The following is a 25,183-nucleotide window of genomic DNA, read 5'->3' on the forward strand; positions in this document are numbered from 1 at the left end:
TACTTATTAATATGCAAAGACAAGATTCAACCTGTATCTAAACATCAAATTAGAGTCAAACTTCTATTGGAAAATTGAAATATGTCAATTAGATTGAATCCTAGCATTAAATTGGAGCTGAACACACACAAAAAAAATTACTGCTACTCTAGGACTTTTTATTAAGAAACAAAAAAGAGGCAGAATAAAAATCTGTATTTCACAGTAAATGCCTAGATTTACTATTGGAATTTAATACTGAGGAAAAGTTAACTCAGAGTTTTACTGATTAAGACTTTCCTATAAAACTGACTTAAGACCTGTGACTTCCAGAAAGGATAAAGAAAATCTAGAGCTAGACAGGAGATAATCTGTCCCAGTGAAAGGCTTATCAGGCATTCATTTGTTTTCTTAAAACCTCAAGTATGAGAGGTGCACAAAAGACCAGAGTGAAGCCATGTCCTCCTTGTCTAAGCAGTCATTTAATTTCCATCCCTTGGGAAAGCTTCTGCAGGGCTCAATTCTCAGGTCTTCCAAAAGATACCTGATAGGCAAAAAACAATTACAACCACCCAGAAACTACCATCCCACTAAAAAAAAATTTAAAAAAAAAAAAAATTAAAAAAAAAAAGAGAGAGAGAGAGAAAGTAAGAAAAACGAGCACCCTCTTACAAGTCATAATTTCACCATTTCTTTTGAGATAATTCACAATACACCTTCAAAGGCATCAGATTGTTTGTATATGTGTTTAACAAAGTAATTCCTCTCTAAGTCAGAGGCTCTCACTAATTAAGAGTCCAAAATGTTTCCTGCACTGTGCTGAAGCAATTGCTAGTTAGTGTGGCATGTACATAATGGACATGGCTAAGATACATTTATTTTTTAGTCCATCCTCTAAAAGTGAGGACCTCTGATGAGGAAATTTTAATTGTGTCAAGTCAAATACTCAGAGGCCAGGTCACATAATAGCATGTGGGTACAATTATCGTGTCCTTTCTACCATGGGAAGTTCCAATGTAAGCCTGGGTAATCGGAGCCAGCAAAGTTTGTGCCAGTGTACTGAAAAACAAAAGGGTCACCTTTAGTGAATTAAATTAAATGCACAATGAATCCAGCACCAAAGCTGCACAGCCACTACAACTTGTTTAACTGTCCACTGTATATAACAGTTAAGGGGGGGAGGGAATCTACACAATAGGTCAGCAGAGCCTGTTCTAGTTACCCCTCAAATCAAAACCTTTGTAACCCTTCAGTTTCGTGTGACATCCATGGTATTTCAGACTTTTGGACTAGATTAAGGGAATATGTATTTTCTAATAATTCCACCAACTTACAATTCCTGGAAATACTACAATAATTCTATTACCTGACACCATTAGACAGGTTCCCATTTGTAAATCCTCTAAAAGGTTTTCAGATTTGTCACCAAAACACTATGAGCATTAATTTTTGCACAAATATTATCTAGACAGCGCTACATCCTGAACTACAGCTTTCCTAAGAAACAGCCAACATACAACAAAACAAAACTCTTCTGCATCACCATAAATAAGACTCCTTATTCTGTTGCTAAAAGCCTTTGTGTTTTAAATCTCTTCACCAACTACTAAAAGCTTTATATTTCTTCCCTAACTTTAATAACTTCTACATTGAAAAATAAGTAAGTTATTCTATAGGTGCCAACAAGCAAAGCACATCTTTATTTTGTTTTAAAAAGAAAGCAGCTGGGAAGGCAGCTTTTGAAACACAGCAGCACAGGCTGGTGGGCAGGGACATGACAAATTTTACCCTTCCAGTCAGCACAAACAACATCTATTTCAGTCCCCAGTTTTTTATGCATCATCCATGTTAATTTTGATTTGAACCTGCTTGTCTTCTGAAGGCACTGAATACATTCCCACACAACTGTAGGAGTCACCCTGTCTCAGGGAAACATAGTACTTCCTGGAATTCTTGACATGTCAAGAAATCGGAGTTACTCCTATTGCTCCTTGCTGACAGCTCTTATTATCAGTTCTGCCATTAACTCGGACTGAAATCCAATTCCAGCCAGCTCCTTGACAAGACATTTAAGACAACCAAATACTTAAAAAACTCATCTCATACTTTTTGTATCTGGGAAGTTGAATTCTTGTTGCTGGTTTGTATTTTGTCATTTTAATTTTCCTACTGGAGTGCTAAAACAAAATAGTCCTCCTTAGAATTTTAACGCTGACTACAGTGGCATGGACATTTTGCATAAAGAGTCCATATCCAAAACTCTATAACATTGGGGTTTTTTTAGGGGTATGCTGAACATCAGCCTAGTTAAGAAATCAGACACAATAAAAGCTTTTACTATATTTCTTTACAAATGCACCAGGAAAAGCTCCTTTCACTTGTTGTTTCCAAGACCTCAAAGACTCTTCAGCACAGCAGAGTGCACTTTCATGAATGAGTCCACTACAGTCATCTATGAGTTCTGGAACTCTCAGAATGTCCCAGTCCTACTGGGACAGTGACTGTTCATGTGCAGGAGACCAGTTCCCCTGTTTGGTAAAGGAACGGAGTTATCATCAGCTGTCTCTCAGATGGAAGCAAAAAATGAAAGGTAATTTTTTTCTAAATAGTTTACATCCACATCTACATTCCTTTTACATTGTAAATCAGTAGGAATAATGATGACAATCCTCAAAATACTGGTCAAAATCAAAATTATTTTACCACTGTCAGGAATGAAGTCAGGAACTGAACTCATATTTGCTGATCTAAAAATCAACTGCTTTCACCCCAAGCTTTCCTTTATTCTTCAGCACTACTGTGATATTTGCAGCTCCAGGACTAAATTAAAGATTAGAAATCATCTTCATTTTCAAATAAGCGTCTCCCACATTCAATTAGAGAAATGTATTTCAAACTCTAGGTTAGACTTAACCAAAGAAATTTCCCCGCATTTGATTTAGAACTTTCAGGAAAAATTTTATCCTGAACTTATCAGAATTATTATTGGGGGGAGGGGAATGAACCACCACCCCAAAAGCCTTCCATTAACAGTATTGCTAATAGGCAAAGTATCCTTTATTTCTTCTAAAAAAACGTATACATATATAGTGTGTGTGTATATATATATACATGAAATAAGACCACCTTCTCCTCCCTAACTATTTGCAAATAATGGAATGAAAGGAGAATTAAAACAGAAAAAGTCTGAGTTGCAATGAAAGAAAACTGAAAGGTTGGGGGATAAGCAGCATTTTTAATTTGGGGGGCTTGGGGCACAGTGATGTGAAAATAAGCAGCAAGCAGAAAGCATAACTGAAATTTCCTCCAGGGAGAAAAGCTGCATAAATCTGTCTAAAAGAGTGAGGGGCTGCTTGACTGCAGAGAGAATATGGTACACAAGAGAATTCAGAGGTAAACTGACACACAGAATGCTACCACCTGGCAGAGATATTGACTGATATCCAAAATATAACTACACAGACTAGCATGGGGGGAAAAAAAATACAGCAACTAGCAACAGACAAGTAGTTTCAAAATGCTTTAAGTATGAAAGACAGAATTTGGCAAGACCAAGACTAGGACTGATCAAGTACACAGTCCCTAAAATTGCTCAGGGAGATTGTCACAATATGGCAAAGGACTGTACAGTCTGAATTTGTATAATGGAGTCAGAACACTCAACAAATGCTACTTGAAAGAAACAATTAGGGACTGGCATATGTCCCAAATCAATAAATGTAGGTAACTCTAAAACAGAGTATAACGGTCACATAAGAGAATCTAAAATGCCAATAATTGAGTCCTGAACATAGCTGGTTTAGATGGGATACAGCTTTAGAAATTCTACACATCAAATGCCCTAGCACACACTTTAATCTATTATCACTTCTTCAATAAACTTCACACACAAGGATGCTCTTCTGTCTTTGAGGAAAAAACCCAATCTGCTTCATCTTGGTATAGACTGAGCTGCCAATGGCTGTTCAAGGATGGGCTGGGATCAGCGGGCGCTCAGCAATTACACTGAGCATCACTTGTTTCTCTTCAGTGTTGGTCCTCACTCTCTCCTTTTTATCACAATTATTACTACTGTTATTATTATTGTTGCTGTTATTATCATCACTATTATCAAATATATTTTGTTTCCATTATTAAACCACTCTTAACCCAGGAGTTTTATGCTTCGTCTCCAATTGATTCTCCTCCCCACTGTGAGGAAAGGAAGGGGAGACTGAGCAACAGGCTATGTGCTACTGAGTCACTAGCTGGGATTAAACCATGACACATTAAGAAACAAAAATGTTATTTTCAACCCTCATTTTAAACAGCTTAGCCTAAATTGTACTACAGAAAAGTCAGCATTTAAGTACAAGTCTGTTGAAGGCTAAGAACTCTGCTGTGAGGGGGAAAAAAGCTTTATTATAAACTGATTCCCATTACATTAAAAGTATACTGTCCCTCAGTGCAAAGCACATAATCCATCATCTCTTAAGTGGTAAGTAAAATGTCTGTAAATCAGGAAAATATTTTAAAAATCCACAGAAAAAAAAACTAAAAAAAAAAAAGTGAGATTTATCTCTATTTCCTCCTCTCCCAAGCTATTAATAAATGTATTTTTTGAAGCCCCTGGAGAATACCCCACTCCTGTCATAGGATCTTTCCCAGGGCAGTCTGTCCCAGTAGTCCAGTGCTGTGAGGGTGCTGAGGTGCTGGAACAGGCTGCTCAGGGAAGCTGTGGATTCCCTATCCCTGGAAGGTTGGATGGGGCACTGAATGACCAGGTCCACTGAAAGGTGCCCCTGCCCACAGCTGTGGTGCTGGAACGAGATGGTTTTTTTCAGTCCTCTACAACCCAAACCATTCTGAGATGGTATCTTCTATACCTCATCACATAAAGAGACACTCCTTAGGGCAGTGAGCATGGCAACAAAGGAGAAGGCCATGTGTCACCTCGTCCTGGGGTGAGCAAAGTGCTCCAGGGCACCGTCACACTGAGTGAGATTTCTAACACTGAAAAGTTCTCAACTAACACTGAATAAGTGATTAATTCATTCAACTTATTTTTCCTCCACCAGTACTTTTAAGTTGTCCAAGGACTACTTGGAGGTTTAATGCTTATTCTTTTAATTTAAACCACTTGAGCACCAATGGTTGCTAAGGCAGCACTGATTTATCAATACGCCACCTCAATATATTCACACGCAACTCTTTTTGCCCAATTTTGTGCGATTATAGGCAAGTCCCCTTGAAGAGAGCTGGAAGCAATCAAACAACCAGAAGCAATCAAGACCCAGAGTGATAAGTACAAAATGGAGCTAAAAAGCTTGTTCCCTCAAGCTGGTCACCCTGCCCAAATGGGAAGGGCTGCAAGACTTTCCACTGCAAAGCTGCAAAAGAGGGCAGATAAGGATGGTTCAGTCATCACTGTCAGCAGCAGCACATTTCTATTGCAAATAAGGAAATAAAAAGGTTTAAGCCAAAGGGAAATATTCAAACATTTATGTGAATATTTCATCTTATAAAGCACTTTCATTCCCTGCATTTCACTTTAGCTGTACTTAATAAAAAAAAGAAAAACCCCTGTACTTTTCATTTAATTCATACTTCTGTAAATTACTGTTCTAAAACACGTATTACCACATATTAAAAGACACTGAAACAACTGAATTTGGCCTCTATATCAAGGTTACAAGGAACATGAACCACAACCAGGAACTGAATTCCATTTTCAATGGCCCCGTTTTGATTCCAATGTTTTTTAAATCAAATTGCCTTTAAGGAGTCAATTGCATTTCACAGAATTAAGCAAAAGTCGTGGTAAGGTCAGGATGACAGAACAACCTCCAGGAACCAGCTGTCTGCTCATCCTGTTCTTAAGAGATTGTGAACATGAGATCACTTCCCATTTGCAATAATCAAAATACTGTGTACTCTAAAGCAAGCCTAATTGATTTTTTTTCCCCAAAAAGAAGAGCATTACAAACAATTTCAGATTGTATCCTTTCCCAAAATTGTATTTGGCACAAAGGTTTTTTCCTTTTTCCTTATATACCTTAGAAAAGAAAACAAGGATCCAGACAGACTATTTCTTTTCATTTTGCTTTGTTTCTAGTGTAACTTTAATAAGCAAGTTAAAAAGGGGGGATTTAAGCAGAAATTAGAAATTCCTACAATTTAAGAACATCACTGGCAACTTGCTCTTCATAATTTCTTTAAGCAGGGTTAAAGGAGCTAAATTGGTTGTATAAATATGAAGTAAAAGAAAAGAGCTTATCTTTGATTTGACACAGGATATTTGTAACGAATGAGAAACATTTACTCTCCATGGATCATTAAATGCACAAAAATAATTTACATTAACTAAATTGTGCACTCCAAGGAACATTTTTAACATCTGCCAGCATAATTTCTTAAACCACAAGCTATATAATCCATTTGATTTTTGGGTTTTTTTCTGCTCATTAAGGATCTTGCATCTGGTACCTTGCATATGCCAGAGAGGTCAAGATCTCTAGCAAAATGAAACGCATTTCACATATACTTTATTTTTTTTTTTTCCCTTACCAAATAAATTAGTTAATAGTAGGCTTAAGTTGGATTTATTTTGCTTCAATTTTAGGGGGAGGAGTGGGTGGTTGGGGGTGTGTGGAGGTATTTTTCAGAAAGAAACACCAGAACATACAACACCTTCTAATTGCATTCAAATGGCAAGACTGATTAATTTCAGAAAGTAAGGACACATTTAGTAAGTTAAAGTTTCAGGAAAATAGATAGTCTTATGAGTTCTCTAAAGCCCAAATACCTATTATAACTGTAAATTGGAATACTAGATATATATCCTATTATAATATAAACAAATGTAACAGATAAAAGGCCTCCATATTCAGACTTGGGTCATTTACAGTGACCTCAATCTTTAGTTTGTTGCATAGTTGTTTGGGATTTTTTTCTGACTTTGGATTAGAATGACTCCATAAAGCCTTGTTTGAGGGGTTGTTTCCGTTGGGTTTGGTTGCCATTGTTTTTTAAGTGATCCCTGTAGCCAAGTGCTAAAGAAAAAAGTCATAGAATAGCAAACTCAGTTCAAGGTCTGACAACAAAAAAAGCTCAGTGCAGATCAGTCTCAAGCCTCTCCAAACTCCCCACAACGAGATTCCAAACGTTTTAGTGAGCTCTGATTACATCCATCAGATTATATCACAAACGCATTGCAGAGGAGGAGAGACAATTACAAACAAAAAATTGAAAGACACAGTCTTGTTTATATCCACATAAACACTTTAAACCTTGCCTACGTTAAAGACATTCATCTGTTAATGAAGATCCACTCCAGACCACTAACAAATATGGTAGAAACCCAACGCCCTGCAGGGCAATAGCAGGATCCAAAAGCTGCTGTGAAACAATTCATTTATGCAGGACATTTGCACCAAATTTGGCTTTTCAAGTCACTCAATTTTCTTGGGGGGGAACAAAAAACCAAACTAGAATAAAAACTCCAACCAAATACTATAACAGTACAACCAAATTCTCTACTTTTACACTACTATTTCTGTAAAACCAGATCAGAAAAAGAATTAGCACAAGTGTAGGAAAAACTTTATATGTTTCATGCTAAATGCAAATTTCCAAGTACACTGAGATTTTATTTTAGCAACAACAAAATCTAAAATGACTGTAGGAAGCATAGATTTATTTTGAGCAAATTTATCACAATATTTGACGTGCCACATAAAATATTCTATTTGCACTCAGCTGCCAATTCTGCAAACACTTTCATACTTGCTTTGGATAGCAAGCAGCTCCCCTGGGATAAGTCCATAAACACCATCCTAGCAGCATCCCAGGAGGACCCTTTCCATCCTTATCCCTTTGCCTGTCACCACAGACTAATCTGCTCTCTCCAGTGGCCTAACTGCAAGATTAACTTTGAAGTCTGTTTGAATATCTATTTGAAAATATTAAGGAGGGGAAAGAAAACATCTCCCTTATCTTGGGTCCTACATATATGTAAGATAGAGTGAAGAAATAGAAATAATATCACATTTAAAGAAATAGAAAAAAAATTCAGAATCAGTAATGGCGTGTTCTGCTTTGAAAAGACAAATTATCCCAGGGCCAAAATAGATTTCAATATGACTGTGCACTAATGAGTTCATTTACATATGTCTTAGAAAACTGCATGTATCACAACTTCAAGTAAAATTTAGTCCCAATAAAACTGAACAAAAGAAATTAATTTTCTTTTCTCAAAATAAATAATTAGTACATTCTACTACCAGCAATTCATTCCTTGCACAAAGAACCAATAAAATTTAGAATAGCATTTTGAGTCATATTTTTCAATCAAGTTATGACAGATCAAAGTATTTCCTGCCAGTCAAAAGAAAGTCTATTAAAATCAGTTATTTGATTCAAAGGCTGGAGAATTTTCATCTTCACTTCAAACCAAGAACTTCAGCAATCACTGAAAAGACACACTTTGCTATTTACTACTGTTCTGCAGAGGAAAAAGAAAAACCAAACCAGAAAAAACGCACAATCCAGCACATTCAGAACAAGTAAGTCCAAGCATCACATCCTCTGAAGTTCAAGTCACAAGTTCTGACCTTCTCAGGTATGCAAAATCTTATATCATGCTTATTATGTGAATACTGCAAATCTGGGCAGAAATTACCTCAAACCCCACAGTTGACAAGCATTTCCTCTAACTAGAACAAAAATATTTTACAAAACAAGTGTCAAACCATTACAAAATCTTATTAGCCTGGTCTTAAAAATCTCATTTTCCTTGTTTTACAACAAAAATCAAGTCTGGGACATTAAAGTATGACAGCAACCTCTGTGTCTTTAGTCATGCACAGCTCCCTTTCTAGTCCCTGAAGGCAGCAGAGCCTGGTGAGCTGTGCTGGAGGTGCTCTGAGTCACACTCGGCAGCAGCTTTCCCCCTTCTGAATGTGAAGGGTGTCAAGGACAGTTAGCAAACTCTCCCAGGCTAAGCACTGTGCCTAGAAAGAGGCAGAAATGTTAAGAGTCTTGATCAAAACATGACATGATAGATGAGAGTACCAAAACAGCCATATAGCAAATGGAACAATGATAAGATAAATGTAATTACTGACTTTTACCAAGGCTCTGTAAGCACACAAGTTTTTTGCCTTTCTCCTTAGAGCCAGGGGTACAGGGAGGGAGAAGCAGCAAGGAATAGGAGAGCCTCATTAAGCATTCTCAAACTATAGGATGTCTGGGGATACACCCAGCTTTGTCAAATAAAGAACCACAGCAAAAAAAAAAAAAAAAACCCACAACACTACCTGAGCGCTAGTAGAAGCTAAATTTATTCCATCTCCTTCCTTCAAAAAAACTTAGAAGATGTCATTGTTCAGACAGTTTATCATAAAAACCATACAATTTCCCCTGCCATTATGAAATTTTAGATTGGTTTACAAAAACACTAAGTGTAAAACCATAAAAAAGTTTCATCATTTTGCATTTAATGAAATGCTGCAGCTCTAGTCTTGCCAAGATTTATACATATACTCAACTTGATCCAGGTGAGGCATTCCACTGTGAGAGCCGTTACGTTAAAGCAGCATCAGCGGGTATAAATCAACATTTGTTTGAAGCACATAGTTGTTGTAATAGTTAGAAAAGGTTTTCATTTGTGTTTAACATCACTTCTAAGCATGAAACAATCTTATTAGCACAAAGTAACTCCCACGTTAAGCTACATGTGCTGCCAAAGCACAGGAATACCACCTTTTTTGTTCATTTTTACTTTCAAGTTTCTGTTGCTGATTCACAGTTCTTATATCCCAACTATAAACATAAATAGGAGTCAGATGTTTCTCATCCCTGATTTTCATTATTTAGTTCTAAATCCACACTTTTGTCTCAGCTGCCAGAGCACCGCACTGAAACACTTAATGGAAATGTGCAATAGAAAAGTGGAAAGCATGTCTAAGGTGAAAAAAAAGTTGAACACAGACACATAAAGAGAAACCAACCTCTTGCTACAACGTCTTTTTTCTCTTAAGTCAGCTAATAATATGCTCTGCCTCCTATATTATAGATTTCTGTACAACATAACGCTCAAAGCAACTCAGTGAAAAAATCTTCTAAACATTTTTGCTGTTCATAAATTACCATCTTCAACAGCCATTTGATCAGGCACACCTTCAGCACTCTGGTCATCCCTTAGAAGGAACTAGGCTATTTTCCTCATTATTCTTATAACAACAAAAGGAAGTCAGTTTTCCTCCCAAATTTTCACTTGTCAAGATTTTATTTTAGTAGATTTATTTATGCTTCTTAAAGCCTTCACAAAATTATTTCGGAGTCACTAGACAGAACTACAACATATTTGAGTGTTAATAAAACAAATCCATTTATTACACGCAAGACTTTTGAAGGGAAGAATTCTTATGATCTTGACACACCACAGGCATGAGTAAGAAATAAGATTAAGTGAGAAAAGATAAAAACTTCCAGAGTCAACATTAGTTCACAGTCTCTTTTGATGCTCACTCCCTTAGCAGCAGGTATTAGCATTCCCAAGCCCAAGTGCTCAGAGGAACTACATTACTATTACTAAGTCTTATTTACCAACCCAAAAGGCTTTAACATGAGGGAAAACATGGAAAGGCTCAGATACCTGTGAAAATCCTGAGGGCTGTAGCAAACAATGGGGAAAAGGAAACTCCCACACCCCTGCCTGGAACTATCAGTCCACAAATCCCAACAAGCTGTGACCAAAGGTATTTAACCAGCAAATACAGAGAAACATGAAATAAGTTAAAAAGATCTACCAAAAATAATAATAAAAACGCCTTTCATTTCCAATTTTACAAGACGTTCATATATATACAAACCTGAAGTAAATGCTCAACAGCTTCTAACTGACCTGGGACACAATGTCGTATTTTTGGGGCATAGACAACACCAACTCTATGTTCAAAATATTTGAAGACAATATGAAGAGAAAATATTGACTATAAAAAAGCTGACCCTGTTATTAGGCAATGCACAACCAATTAATATTGTCCTACCCACAGAAGCACAGTGTTACCTAAATATCTACTCCCTCAACAGTTACACCTGGGTTTTTTTGAGAATATCACACAAAATTTATTTCTGTTGAAGAATAAATCAACAGAAGAAACTGGACTTCCGTTCTCAGAAAAGGTGGGTGCTACTCTCAGCTAGTTCTGTTGTCAGCATGGTCATGTACCCAGAACAATTTTCTACCTGACTGGACAATGTTTCTTTTACAGTGAAGAGCATTAGCTGGATGCAATTTTGCAAATGCAACTGAAATCATTAAGTCCCTTTGCCAAAGTATCCATATGTACAAAAACTGACAAATTTATGCTTTCAACAACACTGTTTAAGACCAAGACTATAAATACCACGAAGTTAAATACTCTGGGGAAATGTATAACTTTTATTCTGTTTAGTACAGTACAAATATAATTAGACAAATCTTGACACATGCCTTTAGCTGGCACTCTGTTTTCCTTTGCAACACGTTCTTGAAGTTTAGGAATTGTTTGACTAGGAGTTTAGTTTGTATTTATGTACAGCCACTTTTCATTGAGGTTCTTTGCCTCAAGGGTGCAATCACTGTGTTCAAGGAATAGTCTGAAAAACACAGAAAGCTTTTACCTGTTATAAATTTAACATCCCTGTAACTGAACAACTTGGTCTGCTCTCCCAGACATCTGAGTGGCAGCAAGACTAAACATTCCCTGGTCAATCCACTTCTGACTGGAGTCATTTTCTGCACAACACAGAGAAGGGAACTTGAAGGATAAAAGAAAAAGTAACCTATGATATGCATTATTGAGAAATCTCAACTTTAACACCAGCCGTATTACAGCTGTGCCTATTTGAGTCCCCAAGTAATTATATGTAATGAAGGACTAATGTGTTGGAGGAACATTAATTAAATCAACCCCCTTTTCCTGGTTGGCATGTTGCATTATTTATGTTATATCGCACTTACAGGCCACAGTGTCCTTATGGAAATTAGATACAAGTGATGAGACAGATTTTTACTGTCAGCACTAAGTAGACCACTGCCTTCAGAACAGTCTTAGAAGTTCTCTTATTGCTTGGACAAAAAGTAAAGAAACCAAGGGAAACATCAGCTGGTGAGCTGCCGACCTTCAAACAAAATCAAGGAATGTGAAAGTAGGGAAAATGAGGAGGAAGTACTGAAAGGCTCATTGAACATCTTCTTTCTACAAAAACAAAACAAAAATCTGAATGCATTAACTTAGATGTTTAAAATTAACCGCATTCAAAGATGTAAAAAATTAGCCTAAATTTAACACTCACTTACGCATTACGGCAAGACCTTAGAAGCAGCAATGCTCAAAGAAAAGATCCACAATTACATGCCTTATATAGGTGTTGCATTACTGGTTATCAGCAATTATATGGAGATGTTTATACGGCATTTTAAAATACTTTATCCCCTAAAATACTTATTTAAAAAAAAAAAAAACAACTTGAAAGAAATTACATTCTTAAAGTCAGGCATTTGGGTACATAAAGTCAAGTGCTGTTAATTAGGTGATGAATTCCGGTCTTGTTCATTAAACAGAATGGCATTTAGCTGGGATTTACTAGATTAAATCTAAAGTCAAAAACAAAGATCATTCCGTTTTGAAAAGCCTCCTACACTTCTATAATAAAATTAATTCTTTCCCAATCAAAACAGATTTCAAATTGTCAAAGCATTTCACAAGCATTATGCCAATTTTTTAAATCCAGAAACTATATTAAAACCAGTTGAAACGATCTGTCAGAGGATACATAAAGAATCAACAGTGGGAGTGGGAAAAAGCTGCAGGTTTCTTAAGACCCAGCCATCATCACTTTTACAACCAGATTTGCATACTTGGGTAAAGGAGCAGGGGAAGCAGGACGATAAATCAAGAAAAATAAAGCCCTCTCTCCTAAATTACTTTCTTTCCTACCAAGCCAGCAAAACTATAGAGAAGGATTCTCCCAGAAATAAAATTTTATATTTTAAAGTTTTTCCAGCTGAATTTGTATGTTTCATTAAAGTGAAAACACTTAACAGGAAACTTTTTTATTAGAAATGGTGGTTATACAACTTAAATAATTGGAATGAACAGGTCACGTGCCCAATGAACTTCTAAAGTTATTTGAAAAGTGTCTTTTCCCCTCACTTTTCAAATTATGTTATTTTTGTTAAACCAGGTTAAGTGAAATTATAAAGTTTCTATAAAAAACTAAGACCAATAAGGAACATTAGTTTTACTTGGTCCCCTGACATAAGCTAGCACAAATTTGCACATTAAATAGTCTTAATGCCAAGTCTGTGTTTCTGTTCACCTGGTTTAAATTTATTTTAGATTCAATCCAGCTCAAACCCAACTCCATTCAGTTGGAATGCATGAAGGTAGAGTTAAAACTGATTTGGTCACTTCAACTGAATTTTGTGCATAGACAAGGCTTATTGTAACTTGATAATAAGCCAAACATTATTTTCAACCATAAATATTATTTTGGAAGCACAGCCTAATGGCTGAAGCATGAGACGGCAAATCCATTTCTAAATAGGAACCAATTTTCATCACAGACCACAGAGTGACTCTGGGCAAGTTAATTAACCTCCCTGCAATCTGTGAAATTGGGATAATACCTGCCTTGCAGTGAGGCTTATTTCATTAATGCTTATGAAATGCTGAGAGATCTTTAGATGGATATACTGTAGAAATAGAAACAAGCTCAGTATTTCAAACAGTTCTTTGAAACATAATTCCTGTTTGAAAACACATCTCACTATCAAGTAAAATGTCAGTTCATAAGTAGTACTCAAGTGACTTTAGGTACACTGAAAATACATTCCATACCATATCACAAATCACAAGAAAAATAACAAAAAAAGCCACATATTACATCTTTTCTTTCAGCTACATACAGAAGTCTCACTACACATTTATAAAACTCAGATTCTCATCACCAGCAACCACAAAAATTGCAATCAACTTTGAAGAGTTCCTCAGAGTCTGCCAGTGCACCAGAATCCTCAACACAGAATCTACTTTTGACTTCAAGGCTGTAAATCTCATTTCCAGTGTAGCTCCAGTGCAAATATTGAAATATTTCACTGTCTTTTTTATTATTTCGCCCTCTGATTCTTATTTGCCATCAAGAAAAGATGGCAACAGGAAGGAGTTCATTACAAAACCTACAAGGTCAGAGATGAAACCAGGGTGGATGGGTAAACAGGCATCTAAAAGGGTTACCAAACTCATTCAGAATGATGAGGGAATCTGAGAAGATGCAGCAACAGTTCTGAGCACCAACATTCTTTCCTCCAGCTATCGTGGTTGGCAAATTCTTTGCTGAGCATGCTGCTGTCTTGAAGGGAAAACAGGCTTTATATCACAAAAAGTTCTTCAACATATAAAATTTAAAAGCGGTTCCAGGCTTCTCTGGAACCTGAACATCCGTACATCATTGCTTTCAGACAGCTTGCTCTCTTTAATTAAAACACGCTCTTTCACTTCTGAAGTCACCAATGCCTACACTTGTTTACAGCTGGTTCATTTCTTTCATACTCCCAGTAAGAACAATTCTTTTTCTCACCTTTATTGTGTGACTACAAGCTGTTGCTGCATAACAGGTTCTATTTCAACAATTCTAGTTGTTCACTGAGCCACAGTTTGTAACATATTTAGGTCTGGAAAAAAGTCTCTAAATCATGAGGTATGCCAGTTCCCCACACACCCCTCAAACAGTTGCTAATACAGATATTGCATGGGGATTATTCAGTGCATTTTTAAGGCTTCATTTCATATCCTTACAGAAGCCAATTTAATGGAAGATGCTTTCACATAAAGAAGAGTGCCTTTAGAATGATTCAGTATTGAAATAATTCTTTTATTAAAATGAAAATACTTTTGTTAAGTTTTTCTTTTCAAAGGCGACTCCAGGGGAACTTCGTAGTTTGACCTCCGTTAAAAGTTTTAATCCTCTGATTACACTTCCATCTATCAAAGGTTGCAAGAGCAAACAACAGAAGTAACACCCAGGGCAATCCTTCGTCACTTGCACATAAACACATGCATTAGTTAAATATTACAATAGCACCTAACAGCTACTGCGGTGAGCTTTAAATAATGCTCCTCAATTTTTGCAGTTTTACAGAAAACAGGTAACAGAAGTAACTCAAACCAGATACAACACCTTCAAATGAAATAGGAGCATCTACATTGACAAGGATGCTAAAAATAACATTGTAACACCACTTTAAGGCTTTAGTTACTGTGTTTCATACAGTTACTCTTTATCCTACAGTGGGCACTATTTTCTTAATGCATTTCAGTATGACAGAAAGATTGAGAACAAGTAACTGAGGCCACAAAACCATTAGAAAATTCTTTTAAGAGGTCACTAATGCTCAGCCAAAGAACTTTTATCCAGAAATGGTAGATATACAAATAATTGTTTGACTGTGTGCCAATACCTTCAAGCCAAATTATTAAGATGACCATAGAAAATTAATTAATAAAATATCCAAAAAGGAGTTATTAAATTACCCCCAAAGTTAAGGAACATATTTTTCAAAAAGACATACTAAACAGCAGCTCAGTTTGATAGACAGGCCTGGTAAATTTTTCCCTACTATTTAGTATAGAAAAAGCTCATATTAACAATTATATTTTCCATTTTAAATGCAGTTTAATAGGGCTGTTATAGGAAACAGCAGGCAAAAGCGCAGACAAATAGAATGGCTGCCAAAATGCTGCTACTTACATTTTAATTTCTCGCTTTAGCAGTACATACTTGGATTATTACTGGCACAGAAAAACAATGCTTTTCCATAAATTTGAAAAAGTTTATATGAAATATCATTACATCATGAAGTACAGGTAATCATACACTGCACTGTTCTGCAGTCCTTCAAAATGCCACAAGCATTCATGATCGAACACAGCTTCATAATACCTGAGAGCTTACATTCAGCTGGAAGTAGCAGCCTACAAAGAGAAGTACAACCTATTTCGTTTGTGAAGTTCTTGTACGTGTTGTTCTTCCTAAAGAATGCTATGCCTCAGAGGTAATATTTCTAAGTAAGTATTTACATAACACATATTAACTACACTGATGACCACGTTTTTTTCCCCAAGCATGGAAGCCAACAATGAATTCATATAACTTATATACTCAACAGAAATTATCTTTGCTGTTTCCACTCTGTAAGTACCAATTCACAGCCTTTCAGACTTCCCACACACTGAAAACAATAACACAATGCTGTGGCACAAGCTAAATAATTACCACTCTCTAGGGCCTGATGACTCCTTGCTTGGCATACTGAAACAGTTCACAGAAAACTAATTTTCTTTCTACATTCTTCTATAACTAAAAAACCGAACTGTACTAACCCATGACAGTGATTAAGAAACATTAATAAGGAACATATTCTTTCATAAATCAAGAGTTACTGAACACCTAAATACAGCAGTGATTGATTATATATGCATGATAATGATGTCTCAGCCAAAGACAATTCAACTGCAAAAACACATCATTAAGACTCAGGATTTTCTAACTCCTTTTCATTGGAAAACTGTTTCAAGCAAATTAAATACTTTGCCTCCTCTTCTTTTCCTCAGTATTACAACAAACCGAAAACTGTTTGTTCAAAAGCCAAATATTTGGGGAACTTTGACGCCTAAAAAGTGAGGTTTTTCAACTCAAAGGTATTAGCATTTAGTTGACAGTGAAGCAGGTAACATGAGTAACAACGATGAGCAATCGGTAACAGATCGGCAAATCCTGTGAACCACAGGTAGAGAGGTATTGTATACAAGAAACTGAAGGGAGTAAGGAATACCTTGACAAGATGAAAAGGTAGGAAGAATTTTCTGAAAACAGCACTCTTCAAGGAAACTACAGCCATAGGTCGTTTCTTTGGGCATTTGTATTTCAGCTTTAGAAAGTTATTTCAAGTTTCATCAAGCATGTAGCACTGAACGGTGGCACTTTTTACACTTCTTCCTGAGTTCTATGTTACAGCCCCAGCTGTCTCAAATCCAGAAAAAAGGCAAAATCATTCAGATTCAAACACATTTTTTCCCATGACATTTTATATGAGTTAAGATTACAATTCAGTAAGAAATTAGGAGCAACTAACTACTCATTTTGATAACAATTAATGGAAGACTGGTTTAAGTTAGGACAATTGTGTTATCATAAAGCCAACTCACAGGTATCATAGTAACTCTTAAGTAAGCCAAAAAGTAATCACATTTTCCTTAAAACAGTAATACGCATATTAAAGACTTTAGATTCATAAATGTAATAACCTTTTTCACTTTCACTGTATTCTACAATTTTCTTGTACACTAGACCATCATGTAAACACTTCTCAGTATAAAAAGTAAAATTCAAAACCCCAAAACCTGTTATTACTAGTAAATGAAGCATATGTTCAGCTACAAAAAAATATTCCTCTGCTAGAATTACCTTGCTGAAATAAGTGAAGATATAACAAAAAAAGGGAATTTTGACATTTCATATGTTGTTGAATGCCATTGCAGCACAGGCAATCACTGTCTCTTAGATATAAATTAACATCCTACCATCTGTCAAGTGTTCAGATAATCACAGGGTTTAATGCACAATATGGTTATTAGAATGTGACCTGACAAAAAGAAAAAGAACACAACCTAATTTGGACAACGAAATCTATGATCTCATTGGCAAATGACAGTTTGACAAGCTATTATTCTGCATTTTGGCTTCTCCAGTAAAAGCAATTTTACGCACACATAATTCTATTAGTCATACAGTCAACTGCCTGTGGAAGATTACTTCAAACTATAAAATTTGCTTGGTCATTCAGGATTTTGAACTTATGTAAACATTGGCACCATGAAGAGAAATGCAATGATTTTTATACACACACCCCCCTAAGAAGAAAACACGTCTCACTGCGCAAAATAGTCCTGTGATGCTATCATTAACTGTAACCACAGACTTTTTTCAAGAAATCACACAAAAAAGTCATTAAGCCCATTAATTACCTATTTACCAACTGGCAGTGGCTGTTCCAGAAGTAGAGTGTACGGGACAATTCTGTATCCAATCTGTTCCACATGCAAATGTGTCATCAGCTAACAGGCACCATTATTATCATCATTCACAATATTACCTACATATTGTCATTATGGTTTATTCTACTCACACTGCCTTGTTTTTGCAAAGGTAAACATTTCTGACAGTTGTCTCTACTTAAGACCACAAAAAAAAAAAAAAAAAAAAATCCTTTTACTAGCACAAAACTACCAGGCAAACCTCAAAACCTCATGTGCCCATGGCTCCCACATTTTGCAGTGACTTAACTGCATTGCTAATGCTCCAAAAAATATATATTGAAATATATTGCCAAAGGAAATACTCTAATGATAACTTCAAAACATAACATACATGCTTGGGAAAAGTGAAATTATGCCTTCAGAAAAAAGCATACAAACCATTTTAGGAAAGTGACACAAGAAAAACCAAGCACACACACACAAAAAACAAAAAGTTCAACACAGTTTTACCACCTACAGAAATGAAGTTTCCATTTGATAAATTTTGCTAAGGTCTAGCTACACTACTCAAGGACCTGCCTCAATAATAAAGCATCGTGATCTTGCCTTCTTGCCAGGGGCAAATAAAATCAGCTCTTGGTTTATGCAAGACCTGTCAGGATTTCAAAGTGTACCACTACTTAAGCTACACAAAACAGCTCTTATCAGCCAGAGAACAGCTACTCTGATTGCCAGTTTCTTCCAAAAGGGACATAAGAAAAAACAAGGAGAAAACGCAAGGAAGGAGCATTTAGATTACTTTGTTCAGGTTCAATTTTACATGTAGTAAAACATTTTCCCTATTAAATTCCAGAAAATATCAGTTGCATAAGATAAACATCAAAAAGTAAATTTTCCAAAATACCTAAGCCAATTATGTGAGCCTGATCCTTCTTTTGGGGAAAAAAAACAAAACAAACAAAACAAAAACAAACAAACAAACAAAAAACCCCACAATCTAATTATCACATGTCACCAAACTCCCACTGTCTAGTAAGGCAGAGATTGGAATTTATAAGGCATGCTCAACTGATAAGGCTCTAAGACTGTCTTCCTGGTGAAGTTACCAAGATAAACAAAGGGGAGAATAACCATGACACAATCTACTGATTCTCTGGATGTCTGTAAGTGTGTGGTAAGTTGAGGAAGTGTAGAGTAAAGCATCTTGTATTAGTTGTGCTCTACAAATATTTACCCAGGGAATAACTACAGAGTAACAACCAAGCAGTAAATTCAGTATCTCTTACTGTTCATTAATTTCATGAGGAAAAAAAAAAAAAAAATAGTGTTTACCTTATTCAAAGTCAAGTCTCTTCCCAAACTGGAGCATAAACACTTCAGTCACTTGGGTATAGCTGTTTTTACCCTCAAATTTAAGCATTTGGAACATTATTCCTTCAAAACAATAACTGATAATTCTAAGCAACTTCAGGCTTAAACTGAAAAACAATGCACCTCATATCCCCTATTACAAAAGTTAAAGATTTAGATAGAGTTGTGTTTGCCCAGTTAACTTAGCACTGGCCTCTTCAGGGCAGACTTACATTGAGCATAGCACTGAAGCCAACCTGCTCTGCTGACAGTTCGTGTGACTGAAAGCAGATTTATACAAAACAGCTGCTATGTCACACCTGAAATCACACCTTTAATGCTGCACCTGACACTTCCAACTGAATGTTGTTGGTCAGCCTCAAATAACCACACTGATGATAAACCTATGGAAACGTTTGGTTTTAAAGGTTCAGTGCATCATCTTTTTTTTTTTTTTCTCCCCACGGAAAAGAGTTTTTTCACAGGAGGTCAATCAAGGTTTTGTGGTTTTAGGTCAATTTGCAAGTTCTTTGGCCTATATATTCACCAGGGCATTTATATTATAATGATTCACTCATCTCACCTGTCTTAGATTCTTTTATGAAAATGAATACATTAATATCAGAATAATTAAATAATATGAAACACAATGCAAGTTTTCTTACTAAAACATTTAAAGTAATTTCTCACTTGGACAAGGTCAAGAGAAGACAAAAATTAAAGTCCAATGAGCCCAATCAACCAAAATATAGGAGTAGCAGCTGATTTAAAGTAGTATATTACAACTACCAAAACAAGTGGCAATGAGAACACACCTTCAAATACTGTGAAAGGAAAATACCATAGATGAGGGGAAAGCAAAATAAGCTCTTTAAAAAATACCTTTGATAATCAAAGGAGTTTCATACTTCTCTCTCACACAGAATATTCAGCAAATTACATTTGCTTCTCTATAATAATTTCATCCCTAACAAGATCAGAGAAAATGATTTATTCCACCCCCAGTCTTCCTACATTTGTACGTCATCCTAAGGGACACTGACTTTCTGAACACTGAATTGCTTTTGGCCATCTCATATTATATTACTGCAGTCTTCTGCAGAATGAGCCAGAAAAGGAAAAAAAAGGGGCAAAAATAATTACATTAATGCTGGGAATCAAAGTTTATTGACTTTCCCTTGAGCTATAATACCAAAAAGCTGATTACAGAAGTTGTCAACTTATTTAATGATACCACCAACTTCTTTCTGAACTCATCAGAATATCTCCTGAAAAAATTCTCAAAAGTTTTTCAAGCAGAGTAATACATTATTAACTCTACTTCATCTTATTGAAGATAAGTGTGTCTGGCCTCTGCTCCTTCCATCTCTTTGTGTCTACCAAAACACTAGAAAACATTGTCATTGTAATAAAAAAACTCCAGGATGCTCTCAATTGTTGCGTTCACAAGCAAACCAATATCTCATTTTCACATCCCAAGTACATCCTACTTATTCTGAAAAACGTAGAGAAAGCTTTGACTAGAACACAGCTCTAATAAAAGTGAACATCTCGTCCCCACTCATGGAAGCTTGCTCTGAGAACTCAAGCTCAAAACATGGTATTCTGCAGTATGGACACTCTAGTGTGCAGAGATTCCATATACTATTATGGGGTTTTAAGTTTTCAGTCACAATGACCCCTCCCAAGAAAGAGAGCAGCCAATATCTGTATTTGTTCCAAAAATTCCCTTTAAGACTGTTAATGCTTCTTCCTCCTTTGGAGAGCAGATTTCTCTACCAACACTTTTTCTTCTAGACCAAGAGTGTTAACAGGGAGGTCTTCCTTCCCTCACTTTTACAAAATGACTTTATTGTACATTGTGCATAGGGAAATACTTAATGAGACAGCTGATAATGAGAAAAAAAATGACCAGAGCTGTCTTTTTTAGCTTTTCCATCAGGGTCAGCAGTGCAATAGAAGGTACCACTCTAGCAAAAAATTTGTCCTTGTATCATTTACAATACAGCTTTTTCAAAACATACAGGGGAAAGTACAATACAACTGTTGTCAGGTTTTCTGAACACTAACAAAGCCAGGCAGTACTTAATCAGTCCATGAAGCTGTAGCTTATCATATTTTTTTTCAATACAAGTGCGAGCATGCTATGCAGTGTTTACAGTAAACCTCTTCTGAACAACATGCAATTAGAAGACCCATAAAATATAGTGAACATAATACAGTTTAAAGGAAAGATGGAACTTCTTTAGAAGAAAATGCTCCTTCAGCAAGATCTCCCTTAGTCAATCTGTTTCTTTAATTCAGATGAAGGAGGCAAATCAAGTTCATTGGTTTCATTACCCGGTGATTGAACAAAGGTATTTATGCTCGAACACTCCTGCCAACACACGATACACCTGCACGTCTGTAACAATTTAACGTGGTTTAGTCACAGCAGGTAAAAGCCTTTCATGTTGCAGTGAATAGGCCTTTTGATACTCATCCACAGTCAAATGCTGCGTATGAGATCACTCTGCAACAGAAAACTGCTGTGAAAGTTTGGCTTGAACACAAGACTGCTCAAGAACACTGTTCAAACAGGGTATCATGACATGACAGATCAGAAGAAATAGCTTTCAATAAAAGGCAGACAGGGCATGCTGCTTACCTCATGCAAGGTGATTTGCTCTGTAGCATTAGAAGGGACAACATCAGATAGAGCCAACAAGCCACACAACTGAATTTGTGTCAGTGCCTCCCATGACAAGAACAATCTCTTACATTTAGGCATCTGTCAGTCCTGTGAGGGGAAGCTGAGGTACACCCAGGGAGCAACACTTGGTAAATAGGGCCAAACTTCTGTACATTTCGAATGCACAATCTGGTTGGCTTAAATTAGCTTTTGCCAGGTAGGAAAAAAAGAAAAAAAAAATTCAGTTTCTAAGTTAGACGAGGTAAAAAATGCACTCTAATACTCTCTAATTAGGTTAGAATTCTGTATTCATCTCTAAATCTTTATTCTTATAATGAGTGTTTAAACACACAAGAAACCGGAAAGTCCTTTTTTAGGGCCTTTCAGCATTGTCCAGGCTTGGAAGTCAGCAAAGATTCTCCTTGAAAAAATTCAGTTTGCAAAACTATTTAAACAGTGACAGCAGCAGTGGTTGGCATTATATAGCATTAACTAGAGGAATGTACCAAAACAAATGTTTATAAAGTATTGACTTAAATAGCATAAAACATAATACGTTCAGATTACCGCTGCCTTATTCAACATCTCATTTTCATAATAACAAGAATAAGCAGGTTGACTACCTGTAGGTTAACAGGTTTGCCTATTATTTTAAATGTTTTGTGAATTATAGAAAAGTATTTATGCTCCTCACACAGAATATAGAATGCTGACATTGGAAAAAAGAATCAATTGGCTCCTGCAGCTTCTCTGTTCTAACCATTAGTACAAACACTTGAAAAGCCAAAAAGACTACAACATTTCACAACAATAACATGGCCAAAAGTCATCCTCACTTTGTAGCACTGAACCAAAGTTTGAGTTTCTGCACAGTTGAAGCCACTCCTGGACAATAACTGCAAGCACTCAGCTCAGCTCACCTGAGATGGATTTTCAGGGCCGAGACAGCCACCAGACATGGTATGCCAGGAGAGCAGCTGGAAGAAACAGGTTATTTTCTACCCTCCTTGCTCACATCATTTATTTGAGAAGATTGGCAGAGATTCCAAGAAATTATTTGAATAATTTGAAAATGAAGAGACCAATAGATTGAGATACAAAAATGTGGTGTGGGGTTAAAGATGTATTTCAGTAGCTTTTCTTCAGAAGTGTTTTCAATAAAACAATACATGCCCGTTAGGGATCTGCTTTTGCTCACAAGACAACTGAATGTCTTCAAACTTTAGTTTTGTGTTTACCCTGAGGCTACATGAACTGGAGGGGCTTGAACGTGTCAAGTTTTCCTTTTAAGTATTCTAAGCTCTTTGCTAAATCTTGGTGACTTCAGTTCCCTGCAAAAGCCTTACAAGTACCCTTAAATAAGCAATTCCCTAAAACCATATTTCAGTCTTACTGCTCTCACACAGAAGTGTGGGTTCACTTTTTAATCGTTAAAAGTGTGCAGTGAAGCCTATTTCATTCATGGACAATTTTAAGTCATACCAAAAAAATAAAATCCTTCCACTTTCTTCAAGTACCTTATTAAATGCAAACCCTTCCTGTGCTGTACAAAGACAATGCTGTTTGCAGTGTCAAATAACACACATTTACCCAGACCAAGTTTTTTGTTACTGATATTCTTTTTAAAAAACAGTTGGGTCAAAAGCTTTAATTGAATGATTAAAGTTTAGTCTCTTACCAACTATGATTAAGTAGAGTCCCTATAACTGTAATCTGAGCATCTTTTTTGCCATTATTCCCCAGCACCTACAGCTTCAAGAAACAGTGTAGAGAATTCTGCTGCACATTATACTTTAACCAGGAGCATCAAGCAGAACATCAAGCATAATGCATTTTTCATGTTTAGCCCAGTGAACAAGCCTTTTTCCCAAGACTGAGAAGTTACCCTTTAACAACAGCAACCCAGGGCAAAAGGATTAAGAGAAATATATCAGCATTTCCAATGGGCTTTAAAGCAATCCAATTAGGTAGCCATATGCTATGGCACAAAACAAATGTCAATACTCAATATCTCATTGGGTGACAGACTGTCTACCAAATAACTTAAGAAATACTTGCCCTATTTCAGGCTTAGAACTACAATGAGAGGCATCAGGTTTAAGCACTACCTTCCAAAAGAAAAGGATTCAATACCTGTTAGATTCAGAATTTCAACTTTACAATGAAGTAAAATTTTGCATAACATTCATGGTGAAATAAGATTCATTAATACAACACAAGATGTTAGTCATGCTCACTTAAAACTTGAGGAACATATTATTACAAAAATTGTGTTTGCAGATTTACTAAGTTGATTACAGGTAGTAGTTTACACCACCACTAAACCACTTTCATGAAAGTGAACTTAACACATTACCCACAATTACACCCTCTGAATGTTAATTACTTTGTTTTGAACCTTACCCTCTACTATTTCCCTTTCACTTCCTTTTTCAATCATTTATCTTAGCGACATCCACAAAACAAAGCCACTGCAAATAGACAAATGTTCAATTAATGTAATGATTTAACTTACTGTACTGTGCTATTTTTTTTTTCCTTCTCCCAGCTTTCAAAGAACACTGTTTACAGTCTGAAAACCTTCTTTCCCCTCAAGCACTCTGTTTTAGGAGTGGTTTGTTCTTGTCCAAGTTATTTAAAACTATGTACTTGTTATCAATTCAGAGCAAAGCCCCCATTGATGCCCTTTCTAATACTGCTATAGGTACCATATAAAGCCCAAATGCAGCACTACTTTGTTTCATCTGCTAAATGATTTGCCAGGGTTTGAACAATTTATCCTTAAACAAAAAGCTTCAGAGCTGCTTAATAGTAAAAAAAAAAAGATTAAAATAAGATAAAAACATTAAAACTATTTAAATATAGTATAGTATTCTAATTCAATACAGAAAAATTTCCTTTACTGTCTCATTTCTGAGAAAATATATCAGAGACAACAGAAAATACAAGGGTTGATATCAATTTAAAATATGAAAGACAATCCTTGATTATCAGCATCACATCCAGTCTTTATTCCCCAGGTCTTAGTAAAAAAAATAAAAATACTTTTCTCCCCTTCCCAGGAAATAGATTAGGTAGGCATGACATTTTCCCACTTTACTGTCGTATGCAGTAATAA

At 36.0% G+C, this 25,183-nt stretch overlaps 1 protein-coding gene across 3 annotated transcripts in view; it reads right to left on the reverse strand.

The window, feature by feature from the left end:
• FHIT (fragile histidine triad diadenosine triphosphatase) overlaps nucleotides 1–25,183 on the reverse strand; it is a 605,820-nt gene that overhangs the window by 513,665 nt on the left and 66,972 nt on the right. The window contains exons 1-2 of one of the 3 annotated variants that reach the window (XM_040076809.2): nucleotides 19,628–19,663; nucleotides 19,377–19,449 (exon numbers count right to left, since the gene is read on the reverse strand). The exons of the other annotated variants lie outside the window; for them this stretch is intronic. The gene's annotated coding sequence lies outside the window, so the exon portion shown is untranslated. Of the gene's footprint in view, nucleotides 1–19,376; nucleotides 19,450–19,627; nucleotides 19,664–25,183 lie in introns of those variants that run through there. 3 annotated transcript variants of the gene reach the window in all.

Source organism: Hirundo rustica, chromosome 12 (assembly GCF_015227805.2).
Source record: "Hirundo rustica isolate bHirRus1 chromosome 12, bHirRus1.pri.v3, whole genome shotgun sequence".
NCBI lineage: Eukaryota > Metazoa > Chordata > Aves > Passeriformes > Hirundinidae > Hirundo > Hirundo rustica.